This window comes from Phodopus roborovskii, unplaced genomic scaffold (assembly GCF_943737965.1).
Source record: "Phodopus roborovskii unplaced genomic scaffold, PHOROB, whole genome shotgun sequence".
Taxonomy (NCBI): Eukaryota; Metazoa; Chordata; class Mammalia; order Rodentia; family Cricetidae; genus Phodopus; species Phodopus roborovskii.
In genome coordinates this window covers 2182854-2206831 of record NW_026126459.1, presented here as the reverse complement: position 1 = coordinate 2206831, position 23978 = coordinate 2182854, and the positions used below count along the sequence as shown (strand labels likewise).

Below are 23978 nucleotides of genomic sequence, written 5' to 3'. Positions count from 1 at the left end.
TGCTGGGATTAAAGGCAAACACTACTGCGCCTGACTTGAGCTGTTTTTAGAGTTGGCTTCTGTAGTGGACTTTGTTCCTGTGAGGAAGAATGTATAGAGGACCAGCACCCCAGTAGCCTGGAAATTGGGAGTGAGGCCAGTGGTGTGCCTTCCTCTCTAGATGGATGTCAACCTCTCCTCAGTCCAGGCTCATCACACAGTCATTGTGATCTCCAAGGCTCCTCAGTGGATGAATCACGTTTGCTCTGTCTTAGTGCCTGAGACTTTTCCCTCAACAGTGAATGGAAGCAGGCAGGGCACCAGATGCTCTGTTGTTTCGCTTATTGCTCTTTCCTTCACACCCAGTATAAGGTTTCCAGGCATTTGTGCAACTTGATAGCTGAAAGCGCCTGCTGTAGCAATCTAGAGATGGGTTGGCAGGAGGCTCAGGTTACTGTGTGATCTTGTTAAGAGCCATCGATCTAGGTTGGTGGCTGTGGAGGTGGGGGATAAAGCTGCCAATGTCATCGCCATTGGGAAAGGTGATGTGGCTTCTGCGGGCTTTGTAGAATGTCCCCCGTTAGCCTGAAAGGCCTAGCCAATAAATATCTCTAGGGGAACAGCACACATTTGATATGTCTATCTTACCTTCCAGAGATTGTGGCTTAGGAAATGATTGTATACAAGAGTAGGCTAACAATGTAGGAACTGTAAGGCGCAGACCTAAGGGATAGGTTATAATTTTTAAAAACGTGACCTCTTAGCCTAAAACTAGAATTTACCTGAATTATGACATGCAGGGCACAGTATCTTGAATTTTCAGTAGGGCAGTGATGTGTGCATAGACTACTGACAGAGGTAATGCTTTGGTGACACTGTATTTGTGAATCTGAACAGTTAATACGTTATAATAAAATCCTGAGTCTAGGGGACTCATGCTGGTATGAGCTTGCCTAGAACCAAATTTTGTCTCCAGTTACATATCTGAGAGTTTTATGGGCAAGTTCTTTTTGATTTTAGTTCTTCATTTGTAAATTGGAGATGGTAATTCCTGACTCACAGGTTAAATGAGTTAAGGATTTATTGTAGTGCTACAGCAAGGGCTATGTGCTATTTGTTGCTGGGGGCAGTGGCGCATGGAGCAAGGATACAGGAGACCATGGCAAGCACAGCTGACAGGTGTCCAATGACAGACTACCCAGAAGCAATAGAGTACAGTGTTAATGTGACTAAGTACATGGGGTGAGGATGGGGGGTTTGGGGTCAGTGTTTTCAAAGCTCTATAGAATGTTGATGTGTGCTAAGCTTTGGATCCTGTGATGCTTTCAGAGCAGGCTCGGGCTCAGACTACCCTGTGGAAGGAGCTGCTGAATGCCGTTCAGCCTTCTTGGTGTTTCAGACAGACTTGGGTACTTTAAGGCAGGACTTAACAGTTTTCTACAAATAACCCCTTTTTGTTCTAGAATTATAGAATTTAAATATATGGCTCAGTAGTTAAGAGCACACTGGCTGTTCTTCTAGAGGACTATGTTTCAATCCCTAGCTCCCACATGGTAGCTCACAACTGTTTGTAACTTCACTGATGACGTATTCTGGCCTCTGGGCACTACCTGCCGAGTTGTAAGTGTGAGCATGGGTTTGGAGTTACCGTGGACTCAGCAGAAGGTACACAGCTGAAGACAATGTTTTGCCCTCTCCCAGAATCTGTCAATAGTCAGTAGTTCAGAGGTAAAGGGTTAGGCCAGTAACCTCTTCCCCTTTCCTTCTCTAATTGTTGATGGGGCCAGACTTTGATAACTATAATTTTTGCGAGTGAATGATCGCAGTGATTCTATCAAGTCTAGAGAATGGCACTTTGCAGCCCTTCCCCTGTCTTCTGGCTCATATATACTTCCCACCTTCTTTTCCACAGTTGTTCCCTGAGCCTTAGAAGGAGGGGATGGTGTAAATGTCTTTTTAGTGTTGTTCATGTGCATCTTGTACAGCCACAAGTCTGCACTCACCACCATTCAGAAGGAGAAGCTTCTCTGATTAAGGCTGGGGCCAGCCTTTGCTTGTTGGTATAACAACAGATACTTAGAAGCAGTTTGCTGCTAAGTCAGTTTAGTTAAACATCTACAGTAAGTTCCTCATTTGGTCCTGCCACCTTCCCAGATATGGCTTGTTAGCTGAGCTTACTGTATCAGGCATGACCATGTTCCTTTTCTTCCTCCATGTGGAGTAGAACTCAAATCTAGTCAGAACACAGACTATGCCCCCACCATAGTCAAGCAAGTATTTTGGCTGATTAGGTTGGCCTTTTGACTCATACAAGGATGCCTTTTCTCCCCAGAGGCTAAGTCCCACTTAGCACTTCTGGTGGTTTGAATGCTAGGCATCAAGAAGGAAGTTTCCAGCTCTGTTCAGCCTGCTTTCTCTGTGTTTAGACCAAGGTGTGTGGTATTTTTGGTAATAATAGCTTATTCTCTAATTCTGGTTACCCTAAACTTTTTATACAATTCTGGGTTTTATGTGTATAAAATAATGTACATAATGAAAACATTACTGGTAATAAGTCACAAAGGCATTTGTTTTAGGAGAGATGTTTCAGTGGTTGAGTACTAGCTGCTGTTACAAAGAACCTGGGTTCTATTCCCAGAACCTACAGGTGGTCACAACTATCTCTAACTCTAGTTTCAGGGGCTCTGTCTCTGTGTTCTGAGACAGACACTGCAGGCACCAGGCATGCACATGGTGCATATAGACTGCATGTAGGTAAAACACTTTTAATATGCAGTTAAATAAATAAGCTAAAAAAATGTTGTCTTAAAACAGTTTTTATATACGTTTTACAGCCAACTAAAAATGAAAACATCTACATAAAGATATGTGAATCTGGGCTACCCTGGTCTACAGAGAGAGTTCCAGGATAGCCAAGGCTACAGAGAAAAACTCTATCTTGAAAAACCAAGAAAAAAGAAAACAAAGAGAAAGAAAAACCATTTTAAATAAAAACATTTCAATGCTTTTTTTCTTTCCTCTTCAAAAGAAAAAAATTTGCTAATGTTTTAAGAACTTTCTTGTTCTTTGCAATATGAATATATCTTTTAACCCCTTATGGTACTGCATTTTATTTCCATCACTGGATGGCAGAGGCAATAGGATCTTTGAGGTGTGTTCAAGGCCAGCCAGGTCTACATTGTTTGTGAAGGGGAAAGGTCACATAATTTTCAGAAAGACCTATTTGGAGTGCTGGCTCAGTTGTTAAGAGTGTTTCTTCTGCTCTTGCAGAGGATCTAGGCTCAGTTTCCAGTACCCATATGGCAGCTCACATCATCTGTAACTCTAGTTCAAGGACCAAGTAGCTTTATTCTCTTTTCTCAAAATAGTATACAATTGAAGACTTATGACTTATTTCTGGACTTTTCTACTTAATATTTTTAGATTGTTTGAATAACTGAATTTATGGAAGTTAAACAGTATATAAAGAGGACTGATATGCATGCATTGGCTAGGTGTGCCACTCAGTGTTTGAGCATGGAGCATGAGATTCATCCCTGCACTGCAAAAAAGAAAATTTATTAAAATTATATATAGGAATAGTTGCAGAACTTTAAATCTATTAACTTATATATGTTAGAGAAATGAGTCGAGGTTTGCTGGTTCTGCCATGACAATCAAGAAGTGGCACTTGTAGTGCTATACAATCAACTTAATTTTGTGTTATAAAAGTTTTGTGAGCACATGGGATATTTCCATTGCTAAGTATATTTATGTTATGTATGCTATTATGCATAGTTCTGCATATATTTATTGTTAGCTATATCATTTATTGTTGACTGGAAGTGTTTATGTGAAGTGATGGGTAAATACAGAGAAGAATTAAAAATGGAAAATAATGTTAGAAAATTGAATGTGAGCTTTCCTTTTGCTGCTGTGTTCACAGCCGTCTGTATGCTTAGGCTACAGAAGAGGCTTGCCTCTAACATCCTCTGATGTGGTAAAAAGAAGGTCTGGTTGGACCCAATGAGACCAATGAAATCGCCAATGCCAACTCCCATCAGCAGATATGGAAGCTGATCAAAGATGGGCTGTTTATCCGGAAGCCCATGACTGTGCATTCCTGGGCCTGATGCAGGAAAAACACTTTGGCTCTACGGAATGTCAGGCATATGGGCATAGGGAAGCTGAAGGGTACTGCCAATGTGAGAATGCCTGAGAAGGCAACCTGGATGAGAAGGATGTGGATTCTGCGTCGACTTCTCAGGAGATACCGTGAATCCAAGAAGATTGACCACCATATGTACCACAGCCTGTTTCTGAAGGTCAAAGGGAATGTCTTCAAAAACAAGCAGATTCTCATGGAGCACATCAACAAGCCGAAGGCAAACAAGGCTTGTAAGAAGCTCCTGGCTGACCAGGCTGAGGCTCGCAGGTCTAAGACCAAGGAAGCACGAAAGCACAGGGTGGACCGTCTCCAGGCCAAGGAGGAGGAGGCCATCCAAGACTCTGTCCAAGAAGGAAGAGACCAAGAAGTAAAGCTTCCCTAGTGTCTGTACATAGTGGGCTGCCTGTGGCCTCAGGTGGATCAGTCATTAAAATAAAACAAGCCTTTGTCTGTTGCCCTCTTTAAAAAAAAAAAAACAAAAACAAAAACAAATTGAATGTGCATACAAGTGAGTCATTTAACAGTACAGTTGTAAAAGGCTAAGTGTAGATCAGGCAGTGCATTGAGAAGAAACCAGGTGACTCAGAAACAATGCATAAATCTCTGCAGGCATCTACCTTTTTGTTGTTGTTTTTTTTTTTTTTTTTTGGCATTTTATGGGCAAATGGACTTGGGGGCAGCCTTTTATTCCCAAAGCTGAGCTGATAGTAAACGGAGGAGCATCTGTGACCTGACAGGAGAGTACACAGGAGTGGGGTGGAGAGTTCTCAAGAACATATTGCTGAACATTGAGAGGGAGAGAAAGGAGCAGTCTATTCTAGGTAGAAGTAATGCCATGCTTTTGGACAGGGCTTGCAAGACTGAGGTTAGGGCTGAGGGTGGGGATTTTCCACAGTGTCGTTGGCATCCTCAAGACAGCCATCACCAGAACATCCTGTGCCAGTGTTCACAAAGTCAACTATGTGTGGTTGCCTTATCCTTATCCCTCAAGGAGTATGTTCTGTAGTGGGGCTGGGATAGTGACACTGTTGTGTTTGCTGATTAATAGAAAACTGGGCCTGGTGATGAAGCTCAGTAGCACTTCCAAGGCCTTGGCTTCCACCTTTTGCACTGCATCTGCAGTTGGTGGCAGGTGTTTTTATGTTGCCTCCTTTTTCTCATCTGTCATCATCATAAAAGAAACTTTCCCTCAGTTTGGAATCACAGTTTGCTCTGTGGAAACAGCTTGGACTTTGTTCTTTTTATTTAATGCATACAAAGCTCTTGGTCTCATGCAGGTATAGGCTTTGCGTTTTGTAGCTGGGATGCTGCAGCCAGCTCAATCCTGAGAAACTTTGAGAAGCTTTGGAGAGCTGAGTGCTTGCACTGAGTAGATGCAGCGAGGCAAGGGATGGCTTCCATGTGCTCTGGGTATAGTGTTGTGACTGTCTGTCCCTTTAGCGAAAACTGTTCCTTTGGATCTGAGTGTCCCATGCTTTGGATACACTCAGAAGCAAACTATTCTGAAAAAAAAAAAAAAAAAAAAAAAAAAAACATGAGCTGAACCTGGTCAGAGCCTCGAAGTTATGAGAGAGATTGAAATCAGTGTTTCCAGCTAAAAATAATTTTGCTCACATGTTACCAAAAATGGCTCATTAGAGCTGCTTTTAAGATGCTTGTCAAAGCTTTTAGGTCAAGAAATAGTTGAGAGCACATTTTAAGAAGGATTTGGCTCTATTTTGCTAAAACTTTTGCCAGGTTTCTTATTCTGCAATTACCTCATGAGACAAAAGCTAGTAAAAAGTGTTTATTAGCCTTGGATTCAGTAGGGGCCAAGTGACTTTTTCTGTTTGTTTGGTTTTTGAAATGAGGGAGGGACTCGTGTAGTTCAGGCTGGCCTAGATTTCTTCTCATTTTTTTAATAAGTGTCTCATGAATGTGAGGTTATGGGGAGGGAGAATAGTAGGTGGCAAGTGCTTTTTCTGGACAGGAGACTGTAGAAATAGCTGCTCTTGATCTGAGAGCAGTGGTGGATACTTCTAGTCCTGTACTTGGGAGAAAAGGCAGGAGGGTCACTGAGTACAAGGCTACACTGTGTTGAGGCCCTGTCTTAGAAATCTAAGAATAGTGCACATATGGGCAGCATGTAACACTGAAATGGGAACTGTACAGCGAAGATGATCTGACTAGCATGCAGATTTGTGAGTCTTTCCATATATTTTTAAAATTGGATTTATTTTTAGGTGTATGGTGTTTTGCCTGCATGTATGTTTGTGTACTACTTGTATGCCTGGTGTCTGTGGAGGCCAGAAGAGGGGAAAGGTTCCCTTGCTGGAGTTGCAAACAGTTGTGAGCCACCATGTGGGTGCTGGGAATTGAATCTAGGTCTTTTGCTAGAGGATCCAGTGCTCTTAACCAGGGAGCACCTCTCCAGGCTCTGTGTTGCTTACTTTTATGACATGAAAGAAAGAGATGGGGCAGGGAGGTCCTAAGGGCATGGGAGACAGGAGAATTGGGAAGATGAGGGAGAGGAGGATCTTCTAAAATATTCTTTGTTTCCAATTTCATAATTATCTCTTAACCCTTTGTGTGCTAACAAAACCCTCAAACGAAACAAGATGAGTAGCTGCACCTCCTGTGTAGTGAGGACTTGTGAGGAACTCTCAGGCTTGAATGGTTTAAATGTGTTTTTTTCTAAAATTTGCTATTAGTGTATATGGATGTGTGTAGACACACATACCAATGTGTACATTGTGTAGGTTAGGATAACTTTGTGGAATCAATTCTTCCCTTCTACTGTTATGTGGGTTCTAGGCATCAAGCCTAGGTCTTACCTGTTGCGCCATCTTGCTAGCCCCAGGGTTCTTAACAGACTTGAAAGTCCATGAATGTAGCCTAGTGCCATTACCCAGGACCAAACATTGATGTGCTGCTGAGGCAGATGGGTTTGGGTAGACTAAAGGGATTGGAGATGAGAAGGACAGGTGAGAAGGAGCCTGTGATTTGAGCCTGAGATCAGGATGTTGCATGTGTGGGCAGTGATGATTCTGAGGATCTGGGGAGGGGGAAGTGACTGTGAGGGGGACCCCTGGAAATAAGAGGGTCTAGAGTGAGGATATAGGTGTCAGCTTGAGTGTTGAACAAGTAAGATTTGGCATTGAAATCATTGGGCTTCACAGGTTGGAGGTTGAAGAGGTAGAGAGGCTGAAATTCCTGTTCTCATTGGAGGCCACCATTGGACTTTGCTGATTGTAGAGATACTGGCATCTAGTGGCTAGAGGGCAGGGGTGCTGCATTACATCCTAAGAGGCCCAGACCCATAGGGAAGGATTGTCCAGTACTTTGGAGGTTGAAGCTGCACTATCTTAAAGAAACAGAACAGTGGTGATTCAAGACAAAGACAGTAGTAACTCATGCAATAGATTTTCTCTTCTTCCATTCTGCTGTGTAAGCATCGCCACATCATTTGGTGACTGTTGTGGATTTCGTTACCACTAGACACTGTGTTTGGCAGGCATAAGGACACTAGATTAACTAGACATAGCACTTTCTTAGTTTCTTTTTTTACTTTCATTTTTTTAAAATTTAATTTAAACATTAAAAAAAAGGAATCTTGTTTTTTAGTCTAGACTGGTATTGGACTTGTGATCTTCTTGGCCCAGCCTTCTGAGTGCTGGGATTTCAGGCACACACCACACCTAGTCTTTAAGGTTTGTTTATAATTTAAAATTAACATGAAATTTGTTCTTAAAACTATCCCTTTCACACCACACTGAGATAACAAAGCTTTTGGTCACAGTGACCACCACTTCAAATTTCTGTTGATCTCTTAGAGGTGCCCAGGGGTAGCAGTTTGCTTTGTTTAGCTGAATGCTTGACTGTTGCCTTCTACATTCTTTTTTCTTTCCCATTCTTGTTTTTGTCTTGTTTTGCCTTTTTTGAGACAATGTTTCTCTGTGTAACAACAGCCCTGGCTAATTTAGAACTCTCTGTGTAGACCAGGCTGGGCTGGAACTCACAGAGATCCACCTGGCCCTGCTTCTCGAGTGCTGGGATCAAAGGTATGTGCCACCATACCTGGCAATTTTTTTTCTCATTCTTACGTCATGCTTAGATGTTTAATACTTAAAATATTTCCCTAGGCTGCAATTTCTGAAGGGGCCTAGGAACTAGCCTTTTCTTCATTTCTCTCTTTAATTATAATGGAACACAGTTGTCACTCACTTTGTTCATCTTTATTCAATCATCACCCTCAGCATTCTGCCTCTTGCCTCTTGTCCTCCCTTCCTTCCTTTTTCTTTTTTCTACTCTTTAGTTTCCTTTCTTTTTTTTCCTCAAGGATAAGTATAAGGCAACGGTTATGAATAAGCAGCATAAATGCAGAAGTCAGAACTTAAAAGTCTTCCTCCTGTTGCACATACGTAATAGCATTTATTTAAAGCCAGGACTGTGAGTTCTTGGGTGCCTGTGCTGGGGTTGTTTAGGCTGTTGATTTATTGTTTCCAGATCTGTTTAAATATAGGCACATGTTTCGTCATTTTCCTAGGATCTATGGCTTTTATGTGTCTTTCACTTAGATATTGTAAAATTAATAATGTATTTATGTGTGTTTGATGTTTCATGAAAATTAGCCTTTGTCTTATGAATGCCTGTCCTCTGTGGGACTGTGAGCATGGGTGTTAATTGCTTCCTGGTCTGCTGAGCACCAAGGTACTGCCTGTCTCATAGTATGGAAGGCAAATTCCTTTGATGTTGTGACAGTGACATGATGTTGTCATTTACAAAGTTTACACTTAAGAACTGTACAATTGACTTACAAAAAAGGATATAATTTTCTGTTTAGTAAGTTTGTGAGTTTGTTGGGCTGTGTCTACAGCTGTCTCTATAGTTAGGTCTTGGGTTGGACTGGCTCAAGCATTGATTATTGTATCAGTTCTATATTTTTAAAAGGTTAGTTTGTGGCAGGTGGAATGCTTCAGTGGCTTAAGAGCACTAGCTGGTCTTCCAGAGGACCTGAGTTCAGTTTCTAGCATCCATTTTGTACCTCTGACTCCAGTTCCAGGGGATCCAGTACCCTTTTCTAATCTCTGGGTACCAGGCTCATGAATACACACACACACACGAAGTAAATAAGCAAAACAAAAACAAAATGCGTTAAAGAAGGGCAATTTGTGCTTTGCCCTTTGATTCTAATTATGACTATCTTGTTATCTTGGCTGAAAACTGAAAAATCCTGTTGTTACCGTGTGCATACTAGAGTTAAATACACTGACCTTTCAGCTAATGGTAATTTGTTCTCACAAACTCTCCTTACCTTTTTCATCCATGAGGGCCCCCCTGGAGCTAGTGGGCTGTTCTCATTTGTTGGCTTTGTCAAGTTGTCCTTGAAAATGTGACTAGACATGTTAAAGTGATTTCTGTGGCATTGATTCTTTCTGCCTAATTGGAGGAATTTTGTGTGGTCATCAGAGATGCATACAGGAGAAGGGATGAAAGTTCAAGTGGCTCTGAGTCTTTAGCTCTGTCACTGGTCCTTTGTCACATGGAGGTGGAGAGATCACCCCTTCCCCACAACTTCCATGATATGGTTGGAAGCTTTTTCTTTTCTCCACTGCTGGAGTATGGCTCACTTCCATCAATTCCTCTTTTGTGTGGTTTAGATTGAGTCTCTCCATCTTAGTTCTACCCTCATGTGTGAACTAGAACCTGGCCTCTCTGAGGCTCTGCTGTATGTAAGGTAGTGTGGGAAAGGGATTCTGAGAGGGCTCAGGATTTAGTTGGTGACAGTATGGAAACTCATCCCTTATTTACTATCAGTTGAAGTTGGTGATGTATGGTATAGGGTCATACCTATTTTGTTGTGAGAAAAATAGGGCTATATTTAACATAAAACGGAACTGGAACTTAATAATTTTATTGTGACACTGGCTGGGAAAAGAAGAAACAGAAGGGGGAAAATAAAGAATGTTACCTAATGCAAATGAAAAATTCTTGTGATTATTTTCTTTCTTTTTTTTCTGGGACAGGGTCTTATGAAGACCAGGCTGGCCTCAAGTTCACAGTATAGCTGAAGATAATTTTGTACCCCTGATCATCTGCGTCTCAGGTGTTGGGATTATAGGCATACACGACTGCCATGTCAGGATAACTTTTAGATTCGTCAGTGAAACTGTCAGTAATTATTTTCATCTTAGACTCGGTATCCTACATAACTTTGTTTTGCCCTGGAAATAGCCTCTTTGGTTTCTTTCCCCTCTACTTGCCATCTACTGTAGTGGCTGAAGAATGTCAGACTGACCACCCAAGGTGTGTGGATCAAACTCATTTGAGTTGTAAGCCAGAAATTTTGAAGGATTGCCATCTGTGTGAAGAGAGCCAGTGGAAGAGGTTGCTCCTTAGTTCTCAGGGTCTCATAAACTGGTGCCCACCAAGTCACTGTTAGTGTGCACAATGCTAGGAAAGGTCTTGTCACCAAGAAGTTCTTGTTTATAATTGGTACCATTTCTGGAGCACTGCTGTTCATTCTGGTAGTGTATCATGACCTGTGCTTAGCAACTCTTCTTTCCTTCTGGAATTGATGTATGACCAGTTTTGGGGCACAGTGGAAAATGGATTAATGGTACTGTGGCTGGTGGGCTTGGACTTGTCCAAAGAAACACTTCTGAATCCTCTTTCTTAATTGACAGTGCTTGGAGATCTTTGTCATATGAGGCCCAAGAGAAGAACACCTCTTCCCTAGAGCCAGTTCTCAGGTTTCAGTAGCCTTGTATTTCTTGAAGTTTTCTCCCCTGCCCCCCCCCCTTGTGTGTGTTTGTGTGTAAGATGCATTCACATGTGTGAGTGTAGGTAAGGTGTGCCACAGTGGCAGATGGTCAATGGACAGCCTTTCATATCAGTCCTCACCTTCTACCTTGTTTGACATAGAGCCTCCTTGGTGATTTTTGTCACTGCTAAAGCCAGGCTAGCATATCCACAAGCTTCTGGGGATCCTCCTGTCTCTTGCCTCCTATCTTCCCAATGGGAGTGCTGGGATTACAGACTTGTGCTCCCACCCTCTGTTTGGTGTGGGTTCTGGGGACTCGGATTCAGGGCCCTTACATGAGTGCAGCAAGTACTTTACCCACTGAACCTATTTCCCTAGCCGGATTATTTTTCTTTTCAAAGTTTTACTTAAGTTAGAGGGGTCTGGCTTTAGCAGATGCTATTAAAACATTGTTTTCTCACTTGGTGGACTCTGATCTACTATGTATTGTGGGAGACCCACGGTGGCAGTAGTCTCACATACTGATTAGTACTTTCACGGGGTCTTTGGTTGTGAGTCTGTCATTTCCTTAATTAGGAAAAGAATTTTAAGGGAGAAGAAACATAATTTGGGAGGGAAAAAAAAATCAGAAGTAGGTTTTGCGAGGCCAGAATGGGATCATGTGTAATAAACTATGGGTTCACCCTCCTTCCCTCCTGCTCCCATTGCTGTTTATCTCATAGCAGCTGTTCCCAGGCCTCTTGGGATGGCTGCAGTGACTCACACCGCTGCCCCCCACCCCCAGTCTGAATCTAAATAGTGGAGGAGGAAAAGGGTGTGTTGGTTATACTAGAGTAGATTTTTTAGTGGGGAAATCACTGTCTCTTAAAGGACTCCAGGTTTGGTTCGTCCTTCTTTCAATTAAGGTTTCTAGGAGGTATTGTTGGTGGGAGGGGCGGCAAAGGAGTTAACCAGAGAAATCCAGATGTGCTTCCTCTGCTCCCCCTCTTTTATTGGTTTATTTATTTTTAAATACTTGAGTCTTCTTAAGCATATGGGTAAAGTTTGGCCTTCATGTATATCTGTGAACCATTGTTTATGCAGTACCTGGGAAGACCAGAAGAGGGTGCAGGATCCTCCAGGGATTGGAACCCATTTGGTTGTGAGCCATCAAGTGGGTGCTGGGAATCTATCTCAGGTTGTCTGGAAGAGTGGCCAGTGCTCATAACTCCAGCACCCCTTCCACTTTTTGTTTGAGACAGGGTCTCTCTACATAGCCCAGGCTATCCTGGAACTTGCTCTGTAACCCAATGTAGACCAGGGCAGCCTCAAACTCACAGAGCTCTGCCTCTCAAGAACTGGGATTAAAGGTGTGTGCCACCATGCCTGGCTACATCTGCTTTTTACCCTTCCATTTCCTTCACAGCCCTCTACTTCAGATCAAACCACATCTTGCCTTTATTGCTAGGTCAGTGTTTGTAGTAGATGGCTGAGGGTAGTACCAGTTAACGAAACCGTAGGCAGTATTTTTTATACCCTTGGTTTTGGTAACTTAGTAGGGCAAATTAATTTCTTTTGGATTTTTCAAAAAGGTCCTTTCTTTTCCTGGCAACAAACAGTTAAGCACTGTTTTCTTCAGCTTTGGAACCTGTGTAAATGAGATAGCCAAGCCAAGAAGAGAAGCCTTTGGGTGTTTGGTGTTTCACATATTATACCACTTTCTGCAAGGAAACAAGCTGCAGAGCAGACAGTCATCACTGCTGGCCACAGCTTACTGTCAAGGACCTTAACTGGTTGGTCTGCATTAAAATGCACTGCAAATGTTAAACATAGGCCTTAAAGAACTACTACAAAAACTATGTGAAATATTTCATTATGCTTTTTAAAAATACCATGTTTTTATATCAATATTTTAGATATATTAGGTTCAACAAAATATATTATTAAATTAGTCTCACCGCTTTTTACCTTTTTAATGTAATTGCTAGAAAAAATTGACTTGCATAAATGTCCCATATTTTTTTTTATTTTATATAACCAAGTCCATTTAAATGAAAACAAACATTTATAGACAATATTTGGGAATTCGGGCGTTGTTCTTTCCAAACTACTTCCTGCAGGTAAGGGTCGCTGTCATAAGTGACTCCATCTGGAGAGTTGTCTTGTGTGATTTGGCAAAATACACAAATACAAACTCGAAGCCATCTTTAAGAAACTTTGCAGTGGCTCAAGGGTGCAGCTCTGCAGCTCTTCTCAGCAAGAAGGTACTGCTCAGGTGTGTGTTCCCATCTCAGGCCCAGCTCACTTCGGTTTTCCCTCTGGACCTGGTCTTCCGTGGCTCCTTCTTTTGTGGTCTGTCCCATATTCCTGTAGTGTGTGTGACAGCAAAGCTCCTCAACCTTCTCACCGCTCAATCTGATTCTTTCAGAGAGTCCTGTCCCCTCTGGGTGCTCCTACTGCTCCTGTCAAGGGAGGTGAGGGTCTTCTCTCCCATCCCCTTTCTTTCTCCATTGCATGTCCCTTAGCCCTCTGCCCCAGGGCAGAGTCCCAGATGTCTCACACTCTGATGTCACTTGTTTATCTTACCTACCCCCTCCCAATTAAAAACAAACAACTTCTGGCTTTTGGACTGTGGGCCATTATTTTTGGAGACTCCAGTGCCTCTGGGAAGGTGTAACATCTGCTCTGCTGCCTGTAGGCTTCCCCTCCCTCCTATTTTAAGGCGTAGCTCTGTCAGCCTGAGCTACCTCATTTCTGAATAGGTTACAGAGTCCTCTCATTAAGTCTACCTAGTCTTGGTTTCTGGCACTTGCAGCCGTTGTGCCTCCAGTGTTACTGAGAAATGCCAGGCTTTGGCCTGTGTGTTCTTGTCTTTGTTACTCTTTGTTCCTCTCTCCAGATTGTTTAAATTGTTAGTTTGCTGTTTGCTTACACAGCTCTTTGGTCAGTATCCTTGTAAACCCAGCCCAGATTAGTACAGCCTTCTGCCTTCTGCCCTCATGGTTTCCAGCCTTTCTGAGACCAGAACTGCCATTTTGTCTCTTTTCACTTAGATCTTGGGTTTTGAATTCTTGTTTTCAACAGTTTTTAACACTTACATGGCAAGTGCTTTTACACAAGGAACCATTTCACAGCCCAACAAATGTGTACTCCTTTCTTTGTGTCCCCTGTTCTCCTGCAGTAAATGCTCCTGGGTCTCCTAGATTTTGGCCTGTCTTTGTATTTTGTTTCATCAGATGTGAACAGAATGTTTTAAAATCCAGCCTGTTTTGTCTCATGACTGTGTTCTCCTTTTTACTCTTCTCCCTTCTACAGCCACTTTCTTGCAATAGCTGTCTTTCCATTTGAGCTTGATACAGTCTGGTGTTTACTGCAGCTTCTACTGTTCTCTTCAGTATCACCATTTACCCTGTGGCTAATCCTGGTGAAATTCTGTCTGCTGCTTTGTCCTTGCAGGACCTCCATTCTGCTGGCTGCTCTGGCACTATCCTTTGAAAATGTCCCCTGTTTCTGCCTGCCATACTTTCTCAGTCCTCTCAGAGAAATATCTGCAGATCTGCTGCAGGCCTTTTGTTTTGTGTTATTATGTATGCTCTGATTGGGCAAATGCACCTACATATGACTTTATTTGTATGATGGCAATTTCCAGTTTGCTTTTTGTGGCTTTCTTGCAGTTAGATAGCTGTGTCTGCCTATGTCCTATGTGCTTATATCTGTATTTTGTTATTTTTTAGCTATTGCAGGTCTAACATTGTATAAAACCTAGGGTTCCTCATGGGTTTTTTTGTTTTTTTTTTTTTTTGGCAAAAACTCTGCTGGCATGCAACTCAGGGATCAGGGACACCATTTGCCCAGTTTTGCAGCCATTGCCTGCAGCCCCCCTAAATGACCCTTTTACTCCCAGTTTTGTCATCCTTGGTTCTGTCACTGAACCACAGTGATCTTGGAGTGACCACACCCTGCCCTTAAGTGTTTCAGTTGTGTTTGTGTTCTCTGTATTAGCTTTCCATTGTGGTTGCAAATCATCCAAGATAATCAGCTGTCAAAAATTCATGGGCCCTGCTGCTTTGGGCTGGTAGTGCCGGAACATTGTTTTGCAAGTGTGTGGTACAAGAGGCCTGTTCCGTGTTCACCCATGGCAGTGGAAGGTAAAGAGAGAAAAGCGGGCCAGGCTCCTTCTGTCTCTGTCAAGGACACAGGCCTAGTGACCTAACTGCCTTCTACTGCAGCCACCAAAATGGCTTCTCCATGGGTGCAATAAATTTAATTGAGCGGAATTAAAAAGTAAAAGGCAGGTTTATTTAGGGATTAGTCACTGGGGTGGGGTTCAAATTCTCACAGTAGGAGGTCTATGGAGTCAAGTGACTGGACTGGGTTGGGGGCATTTTAGTGGAGAGGGGTGGGAGGCAGTGTTGTGCTTGGTGTTTGGGGTATTGCCTAGGTGTTGAGGGTCCTGAGTCCGGTGGTCACTTTGGAATCCCAAACTAAGTGTCCGCTTTGTACAATGTTTTGATTGGGCTTTTTAAGTGCTGGCATTTGGTGGGAATCTCTGTCTCATTCATGGTTGTATATGTGGGTGGGAGGGGAGTTGTCCCCAAACCTCCAGCCTAACACCAGCCCGTAAAGGTTCTGTCATCTTCCAGTAGTGCCAGTGACTAGGGACCAAGCTCTGGACACACGACTTGGGAACATTCAGGATCTAAACTACTACATCGGACCATGCTATACATGCCTGTTTAATATGATCCACATTGAGTTCCTCGAGGGTTATGCTATGCTTGATCATTTCCCCTAGTTTCTAGCATAGTGCCTGATGAACAGTAAGCCCTATATTTAATTAGATGATGAATGCTTGGATAGACAAAGATTCCTTTAGTATAGAACACATACATTCCAGGTTTTCAGGGTAAATGATCTGTTGTATTTGGTTCTTGTGCACAAGTCTTTTAATACCTACACTGGGGAGGCAGAGGCAGATTATTCTCCTACCTGATCTACAAATCCAGTTCTGGGCCAGCCAGGGTTAAATAGTGAGACCCTCAAATCGAGTTTCAGGCCAGCCAGGGTTACATAATGAGACCCTGTTTCAGTGTATGAAACAAGCCCTGGGTTTGATTCCCTAGCATTGCATAAATCCAGTTCTGGTCATGAATACCCATAGTCCTAGCACTCAGCACCAGAAGTTCAAGGTCATTTGAAGACTTGACTACATGACCCTGTTTTTATAAAGAAGAAGAAGAAGAAGAAGAAAAAAACCAACAACAACAAGTACTGTTGTCCCAACATCACCACATGAACAACAGAATTAATTTTGTTTTGGGAAGGTTGTCATCCATTTTCTGTTATGTTAAAAGCGATCAACATTTTTTGTTTTGTTTTGATTTGATTTTTGGACAAAGAAAGAGCAGGCAAAACTGTATTATTTCATTTCTAGGGTGCAGCAGCCATTAAATATATGAAATTTGAGGCCCTTTTCTGTCTGAGACTCTTCAGAGTTTGCCCTATGGACCTTGGACCCTGATCTGTAACACCGTTTGAATAAGTTTCCATCTTTTGTCTTCTTTAGAGGGTTCTATAGGTTGAGTCACAGATGTGTTAGACTCAATATAATGGATTGGCAGATTAATTCCCTAAAGGTTGGATGGATATAAATAGGAGAATTTGTTATTACTGGAAGAAGCAGGTTTTATTTAATTACTATTCCACTTTAATGGTATTTCTTCTTTGCTTTTAGGGCTGAAATATTTCCCAGTCAGGCTTTGAATTTTGAGAAGTTCTTTATGACTGTTGATAACTTTGGGACATCAGGTTAATTTTCAAAATGGTTTTTAAAAGGATGAGTTCACACTAAGTGCATTTATTTGTGGCATTAATTGCTTGACAAGACACATTTCCTGCAGCTTAGTTAGTGCAATAGTTACGATCTGGTCTTTGCTTTAGAACTTCTGTTTCTGTAGAGCCTTAGGATTTGAAGTACACCCAAGTATGTTCTGCATTCTTGATTGTTGCAGCTGTGTGACATTATGCAGCATTATGACATTCAGAAATCAGTGCATGCTTGGTGTGTTGTTAACAAGTAGCATTTCACAGATTCAAGATGGAAAGAGTTATCTGCATTAGTCAGTATTATAGCTTCAGGAAATCGAAACACTTCAACCATTTTTAATATTCTCCTGTTGTCATTAGCAAACAAAACTGAAAATTAAAATGCCAAACTGATCACAGAGTCCTGAAAATGAACTACTTGCCAGTTTTCATTGATGTATTAGGTTTTTATTTTTTAAATCTTTATATATACCCCACCCATTAGTCTTAAGAGTTAATGATGACTGGCTAATGCTCCAGCTGTAACTGAATCTGTTTCCTCAACAGGCCAGAGGTCGGCATTGCCAGCTTTCAGATAGATGCTCATGCTTTGACCTTGCTTCCTCCATGTGGTAGTAGTGGAAAAGATTGAGAGAAGTGCCTATACTTTTAGCTCTTCTGGTTGATATATCTTTCTTTTATGGTTTGTTGTTGTTTTGTTTTTTGAGATGGTCCTACTGTTTTGCTTTGGCTGGAATTGAGCTTAGATCTGCTTGCCTCTCTGCCTCTGGTGTGCTGTTTAGCTCTATGTGCTAAAGACACATAGAAGGTGAATGTGAATAAAATACACATACGAGTTCTCTTTTAAACGAAGCATGTGGGCACTGCTACTTTTGGATTTGGTCATTTCTGATGAGTTAGCACTCAGAAAAAGAAACCTCTCCCACTGCAGGTGCAGTCGGCTGTCCATTCAGACAGCAGTTCTGTAGCTTTTAGCAGAAGGAGCTCAGCACACAGGCCATGCAGCTCAGCTTGCTCATGACTGGACTTTGTTAAGTGAATCAGGCATCTGAATTATTCACTCTTCTCCATCCCACTGTTCATATCACATTCCCGCTATGTCTTTGGGGCATCTTACCAGTCTTAAGTGTAACTGATTTCCTCATTGTACCTGTTTAAATAGGTGATTACCTAGGGTAGCTGCCTGCTGAGCACAGGTAGGCAAAATCCTAAGGATCCTTGGGGTAGAGCTTCTTTTCTGGTGACACCTTTGCTGCCTGTGGAACAGTGATCATAACTCCTGTGGTCTCATCAGATCATTTGGGAGGGGACTGTTCTCTTTGTTTTCTAGCCCTGTTACCGCCTTGCTGTCTTGTTCAGAAGCTGTTTGGAGCTTGGAATCTTAGAACTAGGAAGAATTTAGGGGATGTTGTGTTCTAGAGTAGCAGGCTGTATGGCAGGGGGTTGACTCCTGCATGGGTGATTGTATTTGACTAACCATCTTTCATTTTAAGGACAGGCCTCCTGTAGTTTAGGATTGTGTTGAACTCACTGTGTAGCTCCTAAGGGTGACCTCAAACTTCTTATCCTCTTGCCTCCACTTACTTAGTGTTGGGATTGTAGGCTAGGCATACACCACCAGATCATGCTTTTGTAGTGCTGTGAATTGAGCCAGCATAGATTGGTAGAGAAGCACCCTTATCAACTCAGCTACATCCCTAGCCTTGATAAACAACATTTTAAAGATAATGGATTTATCATTAAAATACTGGGGAAAGGTCATGTGAAATTCCGATTTTTGTTTTGTTACTGTGCACATGGACTTACACACTTCACATGGTGTATAACAACAAAATTTGAGGTAGGGTCTCTTGTAGCCCAGGCTGGTCTTGAATTTACTGTGTATCTGAGGCTGGCCTTAAACCTCCTATTATTCTTGTCTTCACCCCCCCTGAGTGCTGAGATTAAAAATGTGTGCCTCCATGCTTGGTGAATTCAGATTTCTGACTATGTGGAGTAGTCTGCAGTTGTGTAGAGAGCAACCTTTCATTCCAGTTGTGAGGTCCCTATCTGTGCACTTCATGGTACCTCTGTGTGATACAAGTCCAGTTTGTTTGGTCTGCCTGTCTCACAGGGAAGGATATGCCTTCAATCTGATAGGTAATAGGGACAACTCAGGCTTCATGGTCTTGGCTTTTTGTTGGCTGTGGTTACTGCTTGCTACCAGTTAGAAACTTCTACTTTCCTTCATATTTTAAAAATTAATTTATTACAAATGTTCATTATGAGCCAGGCGTGGTGGTGCATACTTTTAGTCCCAGAACTCAGAAGACAGGCAGATGGATCTCTGAGCTTGAGGCCAGCCCAGGGCTATGTAGTATGTGGTTTAATAAGGATCAGGATAAGCAAATAGGCTGAATAGATGTTTATTCAGGGAGAAATAACTTACAACCTAGACAGATGAACACCAGCAGGTTCCAGTGGATGCTCTCCTCTTTGTCCTGCCAGCAAGAGAGCACTCCCAAACTCCTCCTAAGACTTAGTTCCACAGGTTACTTCTGCCCCTGGCTCCACCCCCTAATGGGCATGGTCAGTGTCACAGAAGCAGACAAAGTGAATATCTCACTACAATGTAGAGAGATCCTGTCTTTAAAAAAAGCAAACAAAAACCCAAAACCAAAATATTCATTGTATAACAAGTGTATGGAAAGGAGCATGGTAAGATTTGGCCTTGAGGACTCAAATGAGTCTACCACTATTATTAACTACTATGGCAATATGCTGTCACTCTGTCTGCTGTCACTGCATAGTCCTTGCTGGCCTGGAACTATGTAGACCAGGCTAGGTTTGATCTCATAGAGATTGGCTTGCCTCAGCAAGCTGAGTGCTGGGTTTAAAGGCATGCACTCCTACATCTGGCTTCATTGCTATATCTCCAATGTTTGTTTCAATGTAAAATACAGCTGCCACCTTAAATTAAGAGAAAGCATATACTCAGTCAAATATGAGTGACCGTGTCCTGGGAATGTTGCCTTACATGATATGTTCTAATCTGGAAATGTTTCCAGACTATATGAAGACATATAGTCACATAACAAAAGAAAGTCACAAATTACCTCCCCCCCCCCCACTCCCATGGGTTTTTCAAGATAGGGTTTCTCTGTGTAACAGTTCTGGCTGTCTTAGAACTTGCTCTGTAGACCAGGCTGGCTTTGAACTCACAGAGATCCACCTGCTCTGTCTTCCGAGTACTCGAATTAAAGGCTTATGCCACCACTACCTGCCTAATTGTAGCATAAAAAAACAGACAAACAAACAAACAAAACACTTGGGGGGAGCATTAAGTGGGTAAGTTACTGGAAAGCATAGGTTAGATGTTACCTGGTGACATTCTCAGTCTTTGGTATGGTGGAGGCTGCTGGTCTGTTAATACACTTCAGATGTTTTACCTGCTGATTAAAAAGATGTTAGAGTTCACATGGAGGTAGACAGTGAATGACTGACTGATTAGGGAATTAAAGATAGCCTAGGATAATTTGCCTTTGGATCCACAACATTCTAACACTTCATAATCAGGGAGTTTTAATCCATCAACCAACCTTTCCAGGAGTCTTTACCGTAGATGTGTCTTGTGTCTTTTTTGTTTTTATTTTGTTTTGGTTTTTCAAGACGGATGGACTTGAACTCAGAGATCTGCCTGCCATTGCCACCAGAGTGCTGGGATTAAAGGCATGCACACGACTGCCTGGTACATAGATGTGGTTTTTAACCTCAATTCGTAGCTTCCGTGTGGTAGATTCTCATTGTTTTTTGAGTGAATCACTTAAAGGTTTGAAAGATTAATAATTTTCATGGAGTTAATAGGAGTTAATAGGAGTTAGTATGCACAAGAGAAAACATGAAAATGCGTGACATATTCTCATGCCTTGATTTAAAAAAAAAGAAAGAAAACTAAATGTTTCTGAGTGAAAAACCTCCCATGCAGCCCTTTCTCTTTCTGTGTTCTTTTAGCTTAGTGAGATGCTGGCCATTTGCTGTCATTAGTGAGCTTTGGGACTTTGCAGCCAGACTTGCCTGAATGCAGCAGGGAGTGCTTCCAGCTGTCCTTCTGTCTAGAGCTCCTCTGTCTCAGTCTTCTAGTCCAGAACTACTGATGGTGTTAATTTTAGAGTATATAATGACTAAATGATGAGCTTCTGAGGTGTCAGGCAGAGGTTATCAGCCTTTGCTAACAGTGCATCAGACCTTACAGACATTCAGTGTTTAGGGGGCCATGCTCATTCAGGGGAGCAGTGAAACCAGGATTGTTTGGATGGGGTTTAGGAATCTGCATTTCAAAACTTGGCTGATTTTTTTTTTTTTTTTTTTCCCCTCCTGTCACTAGTTTTAGAGGCCATAGATGGGAAGGAGCAGGCTTTGGGATGGCTTGCAAGTTAAAAAAATAGGAGGAGTTTCAGAAAGGACAGTCTTTGAGAGAAAGTTGGTTAATTAAGAGAACTATTAGAATGGACAAAGAGGGGTGTTTTAGTTTAAATTTTAAATTTAAAGTTTGTTGTGGTTTTTAAGACAGGGTTTCTCTTTGTAACGTTGGTTGTCCTGGAACTCAAAATCTGTAGACCAGGTTGCTCAAGATATCCACTTGGCTCTGTCTCCTGAGTGCTGGGATTAAAGGTGTGCACCATCACCGATAATCATAAGTGTTATTTTTAAAGGATTTTATATGAGTATTGTATTTACATCACCCCTCCCTTCCTTTCCTCTGACTTCTTCCAAGTCTCCCTACCTTTGCCCCCCAATTCATGGAAGAGGGGTGCTTTTTGAAACTAGTTTAGAAATGTATAATTTTTAGAATAGTTAGAAGAATGGCAGGCTGCAAATCTTAAAGCTGCTTCAGGGATGAGGCATGTGTGGGTATAGAAGCAAGATGTCATGGCCGTAGTTCCAGCATTCCAATGAGTTAGTTGGTGCTCATCCAGTTCAGTTCATGTCAAGTGCTGAGCACTGCTGGGGGCAAATCAGATACAGCTGTGTCATTTTTGATTCCGCAGTGTAACTACCTTTAGCAGTTTTTGACACTTGTGAACCTTCTCCACCTGCTCAGGCTTGGGGGAGGCTATTTCTGAGGGTTCTTTAAACTCTGATGCCCCATTACATAAAATTTGGTCAAGACCAGTGCCTCCCAAAGTAATTGCTGTTTTTAATCAGAAGAGAAAAACATCTTAAACAAAACGGTTACTGAGGATGCAAACAGAAGCAACCACAAGACCCACCACATTTCATTCTATTGGAGTTTTACAAGTAGTTAGTAAGGAAGGTGGTCCAGGGCGACTGGGAGGTTAGAACCTATGGTCCTAGAGTAAGCAGCTCTGTGCTGGTAAGACCCACAGGCAGGTGCTCTTGGTGTGCCTTTCCACATTACTTCTTCCCAGTACCGTGTTGCTTTGGTAAGTGCATCATCTTTCGATGAAGTTGCTGTGATTGGAAATAAGTTTTAAGAATCAAATTGGAAGAACTAGGGAGGAAGACAGTCTTTCTGAGAATTCATGAGGATTGGAGCACATTCCATGTTTTCTTGGGTACCTCATGGGGGAAGTAGTGAGCAGAAAGCTGAGAGAGGAGCCCTTGAACAACTTCTGGAAACCAGAACTGAGTGAATGGAAGGACTGTACATTTTGTTATTTCTGCTTTGTGCTTGAATATATAACACTATGATAAGTGGGTTTTTTTTTTTTTTAAAGTAAGTGATGCTCTTAACTTCATCTTATTCTAAAGTTCTCTGGTAAAGACTGTTAAGAGCCAATTTCCCCATATAAATATGCTCACCACAACAGTTTTTGTTTTTGTTTGTTTGTTTTTTTTTTTTTAATATAGCCTTGAGCTAGCATGGTTTCTGTGCTGATAGTCCTGTACCCTTGCACCTCAATTTCTACCAACCATTTCTTTTTGCACAGCCCACTCCCCTGTTCATTCAGCACTTTTTATATTGATCCAACATATCTTTATTTTGCACTGTTTTCCTCAGCACTATCTGTAGGTGCTGTTTAGGACCCTGGGGTGGGGGAAGTGAGAAACCCTATATTCAGTAGCTCTGTTAGAGTGGGGAGACCAGTACTAGCCACATTGCAGTTAAAAAAGCTGAATAGATGGGGAGGGGGTTTCTGAGGCAGCCAAGGACAGGGCAGATGTCAAAGAGAAGGACCTGGGCAGTGGGAAATGCCAGCTCATTCACTTGGACACTTAAGACCTTTGCTTTTTGGTCTTTTGTGTTCAGAAGTACAGTGGCTTTCTTTGCTTCTTGTTCCTGGTAGCAGATTATCTATTCCTTTGAAATTATGTGGGCTGGAAAAGAATGGAAAAGGAATTGGCCCACCTGCATGGAGGGAGAGGGTGGCATTAGGGACGTGGGTGTTTAAAAGCTCTTGGCATGTCTGACTCTAAGTACAGATGGCTATTTGTGTTGCCATTATTGTAGCTGTTATGCCTACATTGCCTTTGGTATGCCTCTCTACAGGGATAATTGTAGGGCCCTAACTTACATTTCTTCCTGCTGCCAGATAAAATGGATGCTGATGTGTTGTGTGCTGCAGAATATACAGTGAATTCTGTGTGGGCTGTCTGCTGGCTGTAATCATCTAGGGCTCCTGGAACAGAAAAGTGTTGCATTTTTATACCCACGTTAGTGAAAAAAAAAAAAAAATGAATATGCTGGATTTTACTGAAAGAGCTGCCTCCAAATGGGGCCAAATTAACTTTAGTTCATGTTTGGGATTTTAAAGTGTTAAATACAAGGGACCTTAATATTCAGGGAGAGGAGATTTGTTAGTGGAATCTAAGCAGTCTGTCAGGTCTGAGAATAACTCTGAGGAGGCTGAGCAGGAAGATGGAGTTTCCAGTCAGTCTGCCATTGGGGGTGTGTGTGTGTGTGTGTGTGTGTGTGTGTGTGTGTGTGTGTGTGTGTGTGTGTGTGTGTGTGTGTGTGCCTTTAGTCTCTTGACTATCTTCATGTCTCCATTTTCTCATTAATAAAACTAATGATAATTAGTGTGTGTGTGTGTGTGTGTGTGTGTGCCTTTAGTCTCTTGACTATCTTCATGTCTCCATTTTCTCATTAATAAAACTAATGATAATTACCAGAGAGGTGTGGTGATTGTTTATTCCCTGCTGAAAAGCCCTTCATAGGCTGCTTTATTAAAACTTACGTTCAATCAAATACATTCATTCCCTGTTTTTCTCTTTGCCTTTGTACATTTTTTTTTTCCCATGGGAAATTTTAAACCGATTGCTTTAAGAAAATTCTCTACAGAATTAAGATATGAGCTTGACAGA

At 42.0% G+C, this 23978-nt stretch overlaps 1 protein-coding gene and 1 pseudogene across 21 annotated transcripts in view; both read left to right on the top strand.

Moving 5' to 3' along the window:
- Positions 1-23978, top strand: part of Rbfox2 (RNA binding fox-1 homolog 2) — a 246182-nt gene that overhangs the window by 14681 nt on the left and 207523 nt on the right. The window lies entirely within an intron of this gene.
- LOC127225731 (60S ribosomal protein L19-like) lies at positions 3913-4580 on the top strand (annotated as a pseudogene).